The sequence below is a fragment of the Anomaloglossus baeobatrachus genome, chromosome 3 (genome assembly GCF_048569485.1).
Source record: "Anomaloglossus baeobatrachus isolate aAnoBae1 chromosome 3, aAnoBae1.hap1, whole genome shotgun sequence".
NCBI lineage: Eukaryota > Metazoa > Chordata > Amphibia > Anura > Aromobatidae > Anomaloglossus > Anomaloglossus baeobatrachus.
The window spans coordinates 530,123,725-530,138,799 of record NC_134355.1 but is presented as its reverse complement, the minus strand read 5'-3'; positions in this window follow the sequence as shown (position 1 = coordinate 530,138,799).

Below are 15,075 nucleotides of genomic sequence, written 5' to 3'. Positions count from 1 at the left end.
CTCTTTCCCCAGTCTGTCTCTTTCCCCGGTCTGTCTCTTTCCCCGGTCTGTCTCTTTCCCCGGCCTGTCTCTTTCCCCGGCCTGTCTCTTTCCCCGGCCTGTCTCTTTCCCCGGCCTGTCTCTTTGCCCGTCTGTCTCTTTCCCCGTCTGTCTTCATCTTTCTCTTTCCTCATCTGTCTCTTTCCTCGTCTGTCTCTTTCCCCATCTGTCTCTTTCTCCGTCTTTCCCAGTCTGCCTTTGTCTGTCTCTCTGTCTGTCTCTTTTGCTGTATGTCTCTTTCCAGGTCTGTCTCTTTCCAGGTCTGTCTCTTTCCCTGTCTGTCTCTTTCCCCAGCCTGTCTCTTTCCCCGGTCTGTCTCTTTCCCCAGTCTGTCTCTTTCCCCGGTCTGTCTCTTTCCCCGGTCTGTCTCTTTCCCTGGTCTGTCTTCATCTGTCTCTTTCCTCATCTGTCTCTTTCCTCGTCTGTCTCTTTCCCCGTCTTTCCCAGTCTGTCTTTGTCTGTCTCTCTATATAGAAAAAAGATTCCGGTCTTTGTGAGCGCTAGTAATAGATCTTTGGTCTTTGATCTTTTAAGAAATTTGGCTTTATTATTAATAACATAAAGCCCTTGTATTAACACAACGCGTTTCAGCAAGATACACTTGCCATCCTCAGGTCCTGTCTCTTTCCCCGGCCTGTCTCTTTCCCCGTCTGTCTCTTTCCCCGTCTGTCTTCATCTTTCTCTTTCCTCATCTGTCTCTTTCCTCGTCTGTCTCTTTCCCCATCTGCCTCTTTCTCCGTCTTTCCCAGTCTCTCTTTGTCTGTCTCTCTGTCTGTCTCTTTTGCTGTATGTCTCTTTCTAGGTCTGTCTCTTTCTATGTCTGTCTCTTTCCCCGTCTGTCTCTTTCCCCATCTGTCTCTTTCCCCGTCTGTCTCTTTCCCCGTCTGTCTCTTTCCCCGTCTGTCTCTTTCCACGTCTGTCTCTTTCCACGTCTGTCTATTTCCACATCTGTCTCTTTCCCCGTCTGTCTCTTTCCACGTCTGTCTCTTTCCACGTCTTTACCTGTCTGTCTTTGTCTGTCTCTCTGTCTGTCTGTCTCTTTTGCTGTCTGTCTCTTTTGCTGTCTGTCTTTGTCTGTCTCTGTCTGTCTCTTTCCTTATCTGTCTCTCTCTGTCTCTTTCCCTTTCTGTCACTCCATCTGTTCCATCTGTACATACCCCGGGACACTATTCTAGTGTTAGTCGCTGTCACAGCTTATTACCTGACTTATCGAAGGAGGGAGGGAGTATTAGTGGTCCTGTTACCATAGTCTATGATCCATTCATTAGCTTTGGGGCGAGGGGGGAAAAAGTGCCATTAGTTTCATCTGTCTAGGGCACTAAAGTACCTTGTCCCAGCCCTGCCTTAGAGCTTCCAAATTAAACATGTAACATGTCAGACAGTGACCAAAACAATGCGCCTTAACATCCTTCTGGCCCATATAGATCATTATGTTTAGGCTGTGAAACTAGTGTAAAACTTTCTGATATGTTTGATTTACAAAAGTGGCAAACTTGGGGCAGATTAGTCCAGTTGCTTGGCCATAAATTAGGTCAAGAGAGTTGAAACCATATGTTAAATCAATTATTTATTTACTTATGTGTCAAATTCAATGGAATATTGGTCTATTTGTTTGGCTGTAAATTAGTATTTTCGCTTGTGTCCCATTTTTCTTTGTTGCAGAATATCTCAACAACAATTGGTCCAAAAGAGCTGAAACCTAATCTAAAACATTCTGAAGTGCCTGAACTACCTACAGTGCCTACAAGTAGTATTCAACCCCCTGCAGATTTAGCAGGTTTGATAAGATGCAAATAAGTTAGAGCCTGCAAACTCCAACCATAGCAGGATTTATGAACAGATGCATAAATCTTACAAACCAACAAGTTATGTTGCTCAGTTAAATTTTAATACATAAAAGTGTGGGTCAATTATTATTCAACCCCTAGGTTTAATATTTTGTGGAATAAGCCTTGTTTGCAATTACAGCTAATAATCGTCTTTTATAAGACCTGATCAGGCCGGCACAGGTCTCTGGAGTTATCTTGGCCCACTCCTCCATGCAGATCTTCTCCAAGTTATCTAGGTTCTTTGGGTGTCTCATGTGGACTTTAATCTTGAGCTCCTTCCACAAGTTTTCAATTGGGTTAAGGTCAGGAGACTGACTAGGCCACTGCAACACCTTGATTTTTTCCCTCTTGAACCAGGCCTTGGTTTTCTTGGCTGTGTGCTTTGGGTCGTTGTCTTGTTGGAAGATGAAATGACGACCCATCTTAAGATCCTTGATGGAGGAGCGGAGGTTCTTTTCCCAAAATCTCCAGGTAGGCCGTGCTATCCATCTTCCCATGGATGCGGACCAGATGGCCAGGCCCCTTGGCTGAGAAACAGCCCCACAGCATGATGCTGCCACCACCATGCTTGACTGTAGGGATGGTATTCTTGGGGTCGTATGCAGTGCCATCCAGTCTCCAAACGTCACGTGTGTGGTTGGCACCATAGATCTTGATCTTGGTCTCATCAGACCAGAGAACCTTGAACCAGTCTGTCTCAGAGTCCTCCAACTGATCATGAGCAAACTGTAGACGAGCCTTGACATGACGCTTTGAAAGTAAAGGTACCTTACGGGCTCGTCTGGAACGGAGACCATTGCGGTGGAGTACATTACTTATGGTATTGACTGAAACCAATGTCCCCACTGCCATGAGATCTTCCCGGAGCTCCTTCCTTGTTGTCCTTGGGTTAGCCTTGACTCTTCGGACAAGCCTGGCCTCGGCACGGGTGGAAACTTTCAAAGGCTGTCAAGGCCGTGGAAGGCTAACAGTAGTTCCATAAGCCTTCCACTTCCGGATGATGCTCCCAACAGTGGAGACAGGTAGGCCCAACTCCTTGGAAAAGGTTTTGTACCCCTTGCCAGCCTTGTGACCCTCCACGATCTTGTCTCTGATGGCCTTGGAATGCTCCTTTGTCTTTCCCATGTTGACCAAGTATGAGTGCTGTTCACAAGTTTGGGGAGGGTCTTAATTAGTCAGAAAAGGCTGGATAAAGAGATAATTAATCCAAACATGTGAAGCTCATTGTTCTTTGTGCCTGAAATACTTCTTAATACTTTAGGGGAACCAAACAGAATTCTGGTGGTTTGAGGGGTTGAATAATAAATGACCCTCTGAATAAACTTTTCACAATTTAAAAAAAAAAAAAAAAAAAAGAAATAACATTCCTTTTTGCTGCAGTGCATTTCACACTTCCAGGCTGATCTACAGTCCAAATGTCACAATGCCAAGTTAATTCCGAATGTGTAAACCTGCTAAATCTGCAGGGGGTTGAATACTACTTGTAGGCACTGTATATGCCAAATTTAGGGAAGGTTGGTCCAGTCGCTTGGTTGTAAATTAATATTTGCTTTCATGTTCCGCTGTTGGGGAACATCTCTAGTGCTTTTGTACTACATTTTTGGCAAGTAGGTCGTAGAGATCTGAAACCTTCAGAAATGCCTGATGTGATAAAAGTGGGGCAATTTGGTCCATAGTTATTCTGTAAATTCATATTTGTGTTTGTTTTCCTTTTTTTGTAGAGAATATCTCAATAATGGCAGGTCTTAGAGAGCATAAACAAGATTTAACACCTTATAAAATGGCTGGTTTATATGTATGCCAAATTTAGGACAGATTGACCAGGTTTTTTGGCTGTAAATAATATTTCTTTCATGTTCCACTTTTTGGCAAATATTTAAAAAACACTTTTAGATTTTATCTTTTAGCAAATAGATTTAGACAGCTGAAACCTGGTTTAAAACTGTCTTTGCGACTCCAGTCTATTCCAATTGCAAAGTCTGGCAGGCAACCTGATGCTTCTTAGTTGCTCAGCCAGAGTCGAGAGTCGACTGTTTTGTGCTCTCTGGTCTTTGGTTTAGCAGGAGTTAATTCCTGCTGGCTGGTGAATGGCTGCTGGGGACACAGGTTGCTGACGTCCACCTCCGCTATTTAAAAGATAGTGGAACCTAGCCTCACATGCCGATGATAACGCTGGAGCAGAGCTAGAGCTATCATTCTTTGTGCGTGGTGACCCAGCAGTTGGTGAATGGTTGTATGCTATTTGTTGTGCTGTGGAAATATCCTTGTTGCTTGTTTATTTCCTCCCTGTACTTTATTTCCCCCTGAGCATGTCTTGTCTTTTACCCTCTGTGTGCTTGCAGTGAGTTTGACCTTTGGTTTTCCCCTGTCTGTCGGTATTTGTGGGATTCTTTATTCCTGTCCCAGCCCTCCCCGGGAGGTGAGGGAGAGGGGTTATTAGACTGGGGATGATCAGCAGTTAGGACCATGCTGGTGGTCCAGACATGGCTACCATTTAACCTACCACTGGAATAAGGGACAATTTAGGGCCCCTAGCCTGAAGGCCAGTCTAGGAGCCCCTACTTCTTATTACCATTTCATACCCGTGACAAAAACCTCTCGAACATCCTGTTTTCCCTATGTGACAAATGTTGGGCAGATTGGTGCAGTTGTGACGCCCCTGGACTATCAGGTCGTCAAAGGGTATTGCACAATCTGCTCTCCCATGCAGTATTCACCTCCTTCTTGGTTTTGGGTCCCTAACCACATGGTGTTGTTTACATCAACTAATCAAACCCTAGATACACTCTGCACCACACCCACCAAACATACCAGTGGATGGCTTGAGTGGAATAGAGTCGCCCACCTGGGGGGTTAGAGAGAGGAGGTCAGGAGTGTCAAAAGGAGGGAGTCGGGTCTGAGAAGTGAAAGTGAGAGGAGGTCAGGAGCAGGGCTCCTGGGAAGCAATCTAGGTGGCAGACGGTGGTCTGGGCCTAGAGGAGCTGGACCCCCGGTCGCAGGGGATTGTGGCAAGGGGCACGGATCTGTCGACGAGGACAGCCGGCGGCCTTGCACCATCACCAGGCTGGGACCAAGGCACGATGGGGTACGTGGACCCTAGGTCGGGGAGTAGCTTCAGGCAACCCGACAATTTAACTGAGAACGGAGCTTTCAAGATCTGTTCCCACCTGCTCCAAAATCGGGGTACTAGCGCAACGAGGGGGATAGGACTTTCCACTCAAAACGGTCCAGAAAATCCCAAGCGTTAACCCTGAGAGCAAGCTCCCACACTTAGCCATAGTGGGGAGCGACACCCGGCAGGTTTCATACTACCGGGAGAAACAGAGAAGTAAACTTAGTGCCAGGAGGCAGGTCACAGATCACCAGGCAGCACCATTAGAGATCGGACCCAAACTAAGCTCTCCTCAGCGTCAGCGGTATCCAGAACTTTGGTTTATCCAGTTGTCAGTGTCAGCTGAATGGACTGAGTGAGTATGCAAGTGACCCCTTTGCATCCAACGGCACTCCCCCATAATCACCGAGCCCCGGGGTATTCCCCCTACCTATGGAGGGTCACAACATCTGGCTGCCCTATTCCATCATCCCCGGGTACTCTCAACTGCAGCGGTAGTACTCCTAATTACCACATACCACGGGTGGTGTCACGAACTCTAATAATCCCCTGTAAATACCCTCCCCTTCATTTGAGTGGCCGCACAACCCCCGGGTCCGGAGACCCTCAAGCCACCGCGGATCCGGATCCGAGCAGCTCGGCTGCTGGCACAGGGGCGGCACACAGTCAGTTGGTTGTAAATTAATATTTGTGTTGTGTTTTTTGGCAAATATCTCGAGATCATTAAGTCTAAGAGAGCTGAAACTTAGGGGTACGTTGCACGTTGCGACATCGCTACTGCGATATCGTCGGGGTCAAATCGAAAGTGACGCACATCCGGCGTCGGTAACGACGTCGCAACGTGTAAAGCCTAGAAGAACCAATAAACGATCGCAAAAGCGTCGAAAATCGGTGATCTGCGTAGTGTCGGTCATTTCCAGAATTTCGCTGCAATGACAGGTACGATGTTGTTCCTCATTCCTGCAGCAGCACACATCGCTGTGTATGAAGCCGCAGGAACGAGGAACATCTCCTTACCTGCGTCCTGCCTGCAATGAGGAAGGAAGGAGGTGGGCGGGATGTTTACATCCCGCTCATCTCCACCCCTCCGCTGCTATTTGGCCGCCTGTCGTGTGACGTCGCTGTGACGCCACACAACCCGCCCCCTTAGGAAGGATGCGGGTTGCCGGCCAGAGCAACGTCGCAGGGCAGGTAAGTGCGTGTGAAGCTGCCGTAGCAATAATGTTCGCTACGGCAGCTATCACAAGATATCGCATATGCGACGGGGGCGGGTACTATCGCGCTCGGCATCGCTACCATCGGCTAGCGATATCGCAGCATGCAAAGTACCCCTCAGTCAAAACCTTCCAATGTGCCTGATTTATCAATATTCCAAATTTGGGGCAGATTGGTCTAGTCGTTTGGCTGTAAATTAATATTTGCTTTTGTTTTCCTTTTTTTGCAGCCTCAAAACAGCAGGTCCAAAAGAGATGGATCCCAGTGTAAAACATTTAGAAGAATTGATTTACCTATGTGCCAAATTTGGTGCAGATTGGTCTAGTTTTATGGCAGTGCTTAAAGAATGGACATTGGATAATAGAAATTAATTTTTCTTTATAGAGATTTAGAAATTTCAGTTTATATTCTCTCTGAAATTCTTAGAGGACTGAATTAGGGAAATCGTATTTGCTATGCATACAATCCCAGTTTGTTCCCCGCAGAGCATACTGAAATAGAGAAAAGTTCCCTAAACTGTGGTACCAGATGGTAGCTCAGTCTCATGTCATTATCAGCCATTACCACTGGTAATATCCACTATCTGTCTCAATGCCTTCAACTTTTTGTGTCAAATTCTCTGTGGCATTTCCAGGACATTCATTCCATTCCGGCCAAGGCAATGCATACCAGTCACAATGTATCAGCCACATATTAATAACATTTATTGTGCAAATATTGCATTAATATTATGTATTATAGTAATTATCTTCAGTGAGGTTTGTGTACACATAACATTTATAATGCATTTATTATTTTTTTTTTTAAATACAATTATCAATAGAAAAAATCCTTCACTGAAGAGAAAGGATCAAGGATGAAAGGAAAAATCCCGACAGCATGAGTAAATATTTCTTCTCTATACCTTGCCATCTGGTTGAAACATCACAGGCTCAACACGCTCTCATAAAGAAAACATTCTCGAGAAAACAGATGCCATCCTTAACTCGATCGTTTCATCTCCTCTCATTGCATCAATCTGTGCAGTTTGCTTCTTAAATCAAGATCATTAGGTGAAGCTAACCTTTGTTTGCACATGACAATGGAACTGGCACACTTACTTATAAGAGTTGCCTGCTATGTGTTACTAAAGGCCCAGTCACTCACAACGACTTACCAGCGATCCCGAAAACGATGCGACCTGATAGGGATCGCAGGTAAGTCGCTGGGAGGTCGCAGGTGAGATGTCACAGTCAGATCTTACCAGCGATGCAGGAACAATGCAGGTTGCAGTAGCGACCTGTATAACGATCTCAGCAGTCACTGGGACCCTGTCACACAGCGTCAAACACAGCGATGTGTCCTGCCCAGCAGGGCATCGCCTTTGAAGAAAATGGCCCGGACCATTCTGCAACGACTAGCGATCTCACAGCAGGGGCCTGATCGCTGGTAGGTGTCACACATAACGAGATCGCTAACGGGATCGCTACTGCGTCACAGAAACCGTGACTCAGCTGCGATCTCGCTAGCGATCTCGTTATGTGTGACGGTACCTTAAAGGGAACCTGTCAGCAGAAATGTCCCCTAAAACCTAACAGATTCCCCCTCTGCAGCTCCTGGGCTGCATTCTATAAAGGTCCCTGTTATGATTGTGCCCACTTTCTGACCGAAAAAAAGTGTTTATAAAGTTGTACCTTTTTGGCTTCTGATTCTGTAAATCCGTCACGGGGGCGGGTTGCCTGATGGCCGTTATTCTGCCCCCTGGTCCTGTATGCCGCCCCCATCGCTGATTTCAATACTTCTGGACGCCGCCCACTGCTCCAGCCATCCCCGCGCATGCCCAGTGCCCATCTCTCGGGGATGAGCACTGTGCCCAGCGTCACCGCTGGTGACGTGCACGCAGGGTTAAGATTATGGGCGGTGCTGTGATGTTTATTCCTAAGCAACCGCCCATAATCGCGGGACCGCGCTTTCCCCCTCGGCCTGCTTCTTTCTGCGCAAGCGCGCTGCTGCTGACCTCACTTCGCCTCCTTCCCATCTTGCCCCGAGGCAGGAAATAGATGGGAAGAGCGCGGAGCAGTGACTACACCGAAAGCGCGGTCCCGCGATTATGGGCGGTTGCTTAGGAATAAACATCACAGCACCGCCCATAATCTTAACCCTGCGTGCACGTGACGCTGGGCACAGTGCTCATCCCCGAGAGATGGGCACTGGGCATGCGCGGGGATGGCTGGAGCAGTGGGCGGTGTCCAGAAGTATTGAAATCAGCGATGGGGGCGGCATACAGGACCAGGGGGCAGAATAACGGCCATCAGGCTGCCCGCCCCCGTGACGGATTTACAGAATCAGAAGCCAAAAAGGTACAACTTTATAAACACTTTTTTTCGGTCAGAAAGTGGGCACAATCATAACAGGGACCTTTATAGAATGCAGCCCAGGAGCTGCAGAGGGGGAATCTGTTAGGTTTTAGGGGACATTTCTGCTGACAGGTTCCCTTTAAGAGCCAGGATGGAGAAGAATCTAAACACATCAGATGAGTAATAACATGGAGGTTTCACTGAGAATGCTGCATAGATCTATATTTATGAAAAAAATTATGAGAAATTAAAAATTTTTGGCACTGCCTGACAGGGGTTGTCCAGCATTAGGGTACAAGTCTGCAGTCACTCTATGTGAATCCTCACACCACCTACACTGTGCACTCTGAGGATTCTTTGCTGTCTATGGCGGGAGCAGTGGGCGCTTGAACACAAGTATATGATTTGCACACATGCAGTCATGTGCCGACTAGAAAGGTATGGCCTTGCACAATACATGTGTACTGAGAGACGCCAGACGAAGTTTAGTCCGCATGTAGCCAGAAGTATGCAAATTATCACATACTTGCAGTCATATGACCACTTGCTCCCGACACCGGCAATGGAGAATCCACACAGCGGTCAGTGTGTGGCGCCCCAGGACCTGGTCGCCACAACAGCATTGCCCTCCCAAAAGGGTTAATGCTGAGCCTGGAGGTAATTGGGAGATCTATTGGCCAGTAAGTTAACACTCAACACAGTTCTCCCTCCGGCCAGCAGGGGGAGCTCTGAACCTGGAACTTCAGGGAGCATTCCTTAAGTCTGGCTGGAAGGAGGAAGTGGTAGTTAGTCTGGAGACAGGAGTGAAAGAGTGCAGACGCAGGGTAGTGCTGCCTTGTGAAACTGGGGCCTAGAGCTGGGATAGCTTGGCCCAGTGAAGCAAGGGAAGCAGAGAGGCACAGCAGGGACTCGGACATCGGAGTCTGTAGTTGCCAGGGCATAAAATCCATCCCTGGTAGCTGAATCCGGAGGGCAGGAGAGCTGTAAGCCCCCTGTCCCAGAAGCAATCTGAAGGTACAGCTGCATCCCAAGGGCCCGGTGTAGACTCCAGCAGAGAAGCACCAGAGAGGGCCTGCGCAGTCTACCACACAGAAAAGGGGACGAACAACAAGTCCCAGCAGCAAGAGGGCAATTGCAAACCCAAAGTGCAGTGTCCTAACACAGCAGAGAAAGATTAAGGAGTAGGCCTCATACTCAACTGGCCAAAGATCACCCCAGGCACTTCCAGGCCGGCCGGATCATCTTTACCATCTGTGACGGTCTCCCTGGACTAAGTTTCTGCCGAGTAAAAGAGGAGAAGGTAAAGAGACTACTGTTTGTGCCTGTTTCTTTCATTGCTGGTCGGCCCTGCACCGTGTTAGTCACGCAGCACCATAGACTTCCACAAACACCAACCGTGCCCCGGGCATTGCTCCACCTGTGGGGAGCAGTACTACCATTGCTGCCATAACATCATCCCGGAGGCCTCACACAGCAGCGGCGGCTTAGTAGCCGCATACCACAGGTGGCGTCACGAACACAAACTTTAATTCAAGCCACATATTCAACTGACACCCACCAGGGCCACGGAGCCGGGCCCAGCCACCACTGAGTACCACCGGACTAGTCCGGTCCGGCACCGGGTGTCCCATAGCCCTGGGGTGGGCGAGTCAACTTTGGCGTCACGAACAGGATTTCGTGCCCGGTCACACCGGGTACTGTGCGCCTGAAGAACTGTGTAAAAGACTGTGTACTGGTTGTAAATTGCCGCCGCCATTAGCCGCGCCGAGCGCAGGAAGAAGGGGGGCGTGCCTGACAAAGAGCGCGAAGGGAGCGCGCCATCAGAGCAGAGCGCTGTTAACCCCGCGCGACCCGGAAGAAAATTTGAAAAGTGAACGGAGCCTGGTAAGGTTCACTAAGGGGGAGGAAGATGTCCGACTCCGAGGGAGAGCAGGTGGCTGCCATCGCCCAGGGCGCCGCAGCACCGGCCGAAGTAGTCCCAGTCGCCGTCGCCCCAGCCCCCACTGTAGCGCCGGTAATGCCGATCACCATGCCGTACATACCAGGAGCAGAATGGCTGCCGCAGTACTCCGGGGAGTCCCATACCTTGAGTGACTTCAGAGAAAGCCTGCACAGCTTGTTCCGGGTGTATCCTCTGACTGAGAGCCAGAAGGTGGGCATAGTAATGGGACAGCTAGCCGGCGCAGCCCAGCGTGAAGCGAAGTCCTGGCCTGATACAGATAAAGGGACAGCAGCCCAGATACTGGCCAAGCTAAAGAGTACTTTTGACACCCGCACCGCAGCAGAGATAAAGATGAGATTCTTTGGGTGCAAGCAACGGGCCACGGACAGCATAAGGGACTATGCCTTAAACTTGCAGGAGGCCCTGAAAGCAGTTAAACAGGTGGACCCAGAGAGTGTACGTGAAGAAGACAAACTCCTAACTGAGCAGTTCATAGAGGGGCTCCTGTCAGATGCCCACAGGACCCAGCTGCGTATCCTGGTCCTGCAGAACCCTGCTCTGGACTTTGCCAAGTTTAAGGACCAGGCCATCAGGGTACTGAGAGAATCTACACCGAATGACCCAGTACCCCTCCGGCCTCTTGCTATCACGTACCCCGGGGTGGTGCCTGCAACACGAGCCACTGCAGGGGCTGAGGCGCAGTCCCTGGATAAGGATCCCACTGCAGAGCTCAGACAGCAGTTCCAGGAGCTGACCAAGACTGTGGCTGCCCTTGCCAAGACCGTGCAGTCTCTACAAATGACCCCCTCGCCTGCAAAAATCGAGTTGGCCTCCAGCCCAGAAGACGTCCCATGGATGCGACAGAGGAGGATTCCGCCGACCCGAGGCAGAGACACAGACCGGTATGATTCAACAGGACAACCGATCTGCCGCCACTGCAACCAGGCGGGCCACATTGCACGACGCTGTCCTTTAAACGGGCCGAGCCTGGGGCCAGGAGCCAACCCCCAGGTGTGAGGAAGCCCGGCTCAAACCCCAGCCGCAGCAAGTATGTGGGAGGACGCCCGGTCCTTCCCATTGTGCTGGATGGGATCCCTTTGAATGCCCTCCTGGATACGGGGTCCCAGGTAACAACCATCCCCCACAAACTGTACAAAAGATATTGGGCTGATTCAGACATTGACCATGGCCCAGATGATGATTTAACGATTGTGGCCAGTAATGGTCAGCCCTTACCTCAAATTGGGTACAAAGAAGTAACCATTAAAGTGGGGCGGGTGGAATTGCCATGTCAGGGGATGATAATTGTAGATATAGATCGCAAAGAATCTGACCCACTGCTAACCCTTGGTACAAATGTGATAGAAAATTGTATTGCCGAAGTGATAATTTTGTTGCAACAGGCGTCTGAAACTGCCAGCTCCGGGCAGCAGCGTGTCCTACAGAGGGAGATCAGAGCCCTGATGAGGAGGCAGCAAGTAGAGCTAGCCGGAGGAGAAATTGGCAGTGTGAGGGTAAGTGACCCCCTCCCCATTGTAATACCCCCAAGAAGTGAAATGTTGATATGGTGTCGGGCAGCAATAGGCCTCAAGGGTCAGGATTACCATGCCTTGGTAGAACCAGTGTATTCAGACAGTAGGCCTGGAGTCCTGATAGCCAGAGGGGTAGCGGACGTCCGCAAGGGGAGAGTGCCCGTCCGTGTCCTGAATTGTGGGGAGGAGGAGGCCAAATTGCCCCGGTACGCCACTGTAGCAAAACTGTACACTGTCAGTAACAATACCATTAAAGCAGTGGAACCCTTGATCCCGTCCGACCAGGCGGAAGACAATGGCTCCAAGGGGCAGCCGGAAGACTGGTGCCAAAAATTACATGTAGGCACCGACTCCACCCCCTCGCACCAAAAGCATGGGGTTTACCGGGTGGTACAGGAGTACGAGCGGGTCTTCAGCAAACACCCCCTAGATTTTGGGCAGGTGAAAGGGGTTAAACATCAAATCCCCACGGGTGATCATCATCCCATTAAAGAGAGATACCGCCCTGTACCCCCCGCACAGTATCAGTGTGCCAAGGAAATGTTACGGGAAATGAAGGAGGCTGGGGTTATCAGAGATAGTTGTAGCCCCTGGGCAGCTCCACTAGTGCTCGTAAAGAAAAAAGATGGTACAATGAGAATGTGTGTAGATTACAGGCAAATTAACCGCATTACACATAAAGATGCTTATCCACTGCCCAGAATAGAGGAGTCACTAACAGCCTTAAAGTCAGCTAACTATTTCTCCACCTTGGATCTCACCAGTGGGTATTGGCAGGTTCCCGTGGCAGAGGCGGACAAGGAGAAGACTGCATTCACGACACCAATGGGCCTCTGTGAGTTCAATTGTATGCCATTCGGGCTCTGCAACGCCCCAGGGACATTCCAAAGGTTGATGGAGTGCTGCTTGGGCCACCACAACTTTGAAACCGTGCTGTTGTACCTGGATGACGTAATAGTCTACTCCAAGACTTATGAGGACCACCTGAAGCACTTAGCAGAAGTGTTTGAATCCTTGTCGAAATATGGCCTGAAGATCAAGCCATCCAAATGTCACCTCTTGAAGCCAAAGGTACAGTACCTGGCTCATGTGGTCAGCGCAGAAGGTGTGGCACCTGATCCGGAGAAAGTCACTGTAATCAAGGACTGGCCAAGACCCACCACGGTAAAGGAGGTGCGGCAGTTCCTTGGACTGGTGGGCTACTACCGAAAGTTCATTGATGGTTTCACCAAGATAGCAGCGCCCCTTCAAGATCTCCTGGTGGGCCAGCCAAAGCAGGCTAAGAAGCAGAGCCCTCCATTTGAATGGAGCAGCCAACTGGAAACATCCTTTGTCCGGCTGAAAGGGGCTCTCACGGGAGAAGAAATTCTGGCCTACCCTGACTACAGCCAACCGTTTGTACTGTATACAGACGCCAGCAACGTGGGACTGGGAGCAGTTCTGTCCCAGGTACAGGGAGGCAGAGAGAGGGTGATAGCGTACGCCAGTAGGAAGCTTCGGCCCACAGAAAGGAATCCAGAAAACTACAGTTCCTTCAAGCTGGAGTTCCTCGCTATTGTTTGGGCAGTGACTGAACGCTTCAAGCACTATCTGGCATCGGCCAAGTTCACCATCTTCACGGACAACAATCCGTTGACACACCTGGCAACAGCCAAGTTAGGTGCGATGGAACAGCGATGGATGGCCCGGCTGTCTAACTTTGACTTTACCATCAAGTATCGGGCTGGCAAGAAGAATAACAATGCTGATGCGCTGTCCAGAATGCCTCACTTGCCCGAGTCTGGAGAAGACATGGATGAACTCGAAGAGATAGAGTTACCGGCTTTCCATCACCAAGGTGTGTCCCAGTGTGAGCATGCTGTGGGAGTGAAGCGCTCAAGCCAGCACGGGGTCTCGGTCAACCCCTTACTCCACCATAATTGGGAAGAAACACAGAACGGTGACCCGGCCGTGCGATTGGTCAAAGAGAAGCTAGCGCAAGCTGAGACCCATCTTGGCCCAGACGCTCCAGAGGAAGCCCAGCAGCTGTGGAAGGAGAGGGGACGACTGTTCACCTACCAAGGCAAGCTCTGCAAGAGATATGTCAACTATCGAACAAATGAACTTGTCTGGCAGATAGTGGTTCCACAGAGAGATGCTCCAATGGTCCTAGCAGCGTATCATGATAACGCAGGACACTTCGGGTGGAAGAAGTTGGAGGCCCTACTCCGTGATCGGTTCTATTGGGTGCACATGAGAAAGATGATCGAGAAGTGGTGCCGAGACTGTGGCCCGTGTAACCTGAGGCGGAAAGACGATGCCAGCCAAAGGTCTCCCTTGCAGCCAATTGTCACAAAGCAGCCCCTGGAGTTGGTGGCCCTGGACCACGTGAAGTTAACACCAAGCCGGTCAGGCTATGTGTACGCCCTCACCATTGTGGACCATTACTCTCGTTTCCTGGTAGTAGTGCCTGTGAAGGACCAGACAGCCAGGACAGCAGCTAGAGCGTTCCAGGCATCCTTTTGCCGACCTCACGGCTATCCGGAAAGGGTACTGACTGATCAGGGTCCTGCATTCGAGGCTGAAGTGTTCCAAGAGTTCTGTAACATGTACGGTTGTAAGAAAATCCGAACCACACCGTACCACCCCCAAACCAATGGACTGTGCGAGAAAATGAACCATGTGGTTATTGATATGCTGAAGACCCTACCGCTGGAGGAAAGGAACCAATGGCCAGAAAAGTTGCCAGATCTGGTAGACCTGTACAACCACATCCCAGTGAATTCGACCAACTGCAGCCCCGCTTACCTGATGCGAGCCAGACCAGGCAAGTTGCCTGTAGACTTTGAGATGGGGACTGTGTCGCCTGAGGCGGTTCAAGAAATAGAGGATTGGGATACAGAACGGCAGCAGCGGTACCGTAAGGTCGAGGAGTGCGTAGAGAGGAGCCTGTCTCAAGCAAGAACGAGACAAGAACAGCATTACAATCAAACAGCCCCAGCAACTCCCTTAGCACCTGGAGAACAAGTCCTCAAGAAGAAGCGGAAGGCGCATAAATTGGATGATCAGTGGGAAAGCGAGCCCTACACCA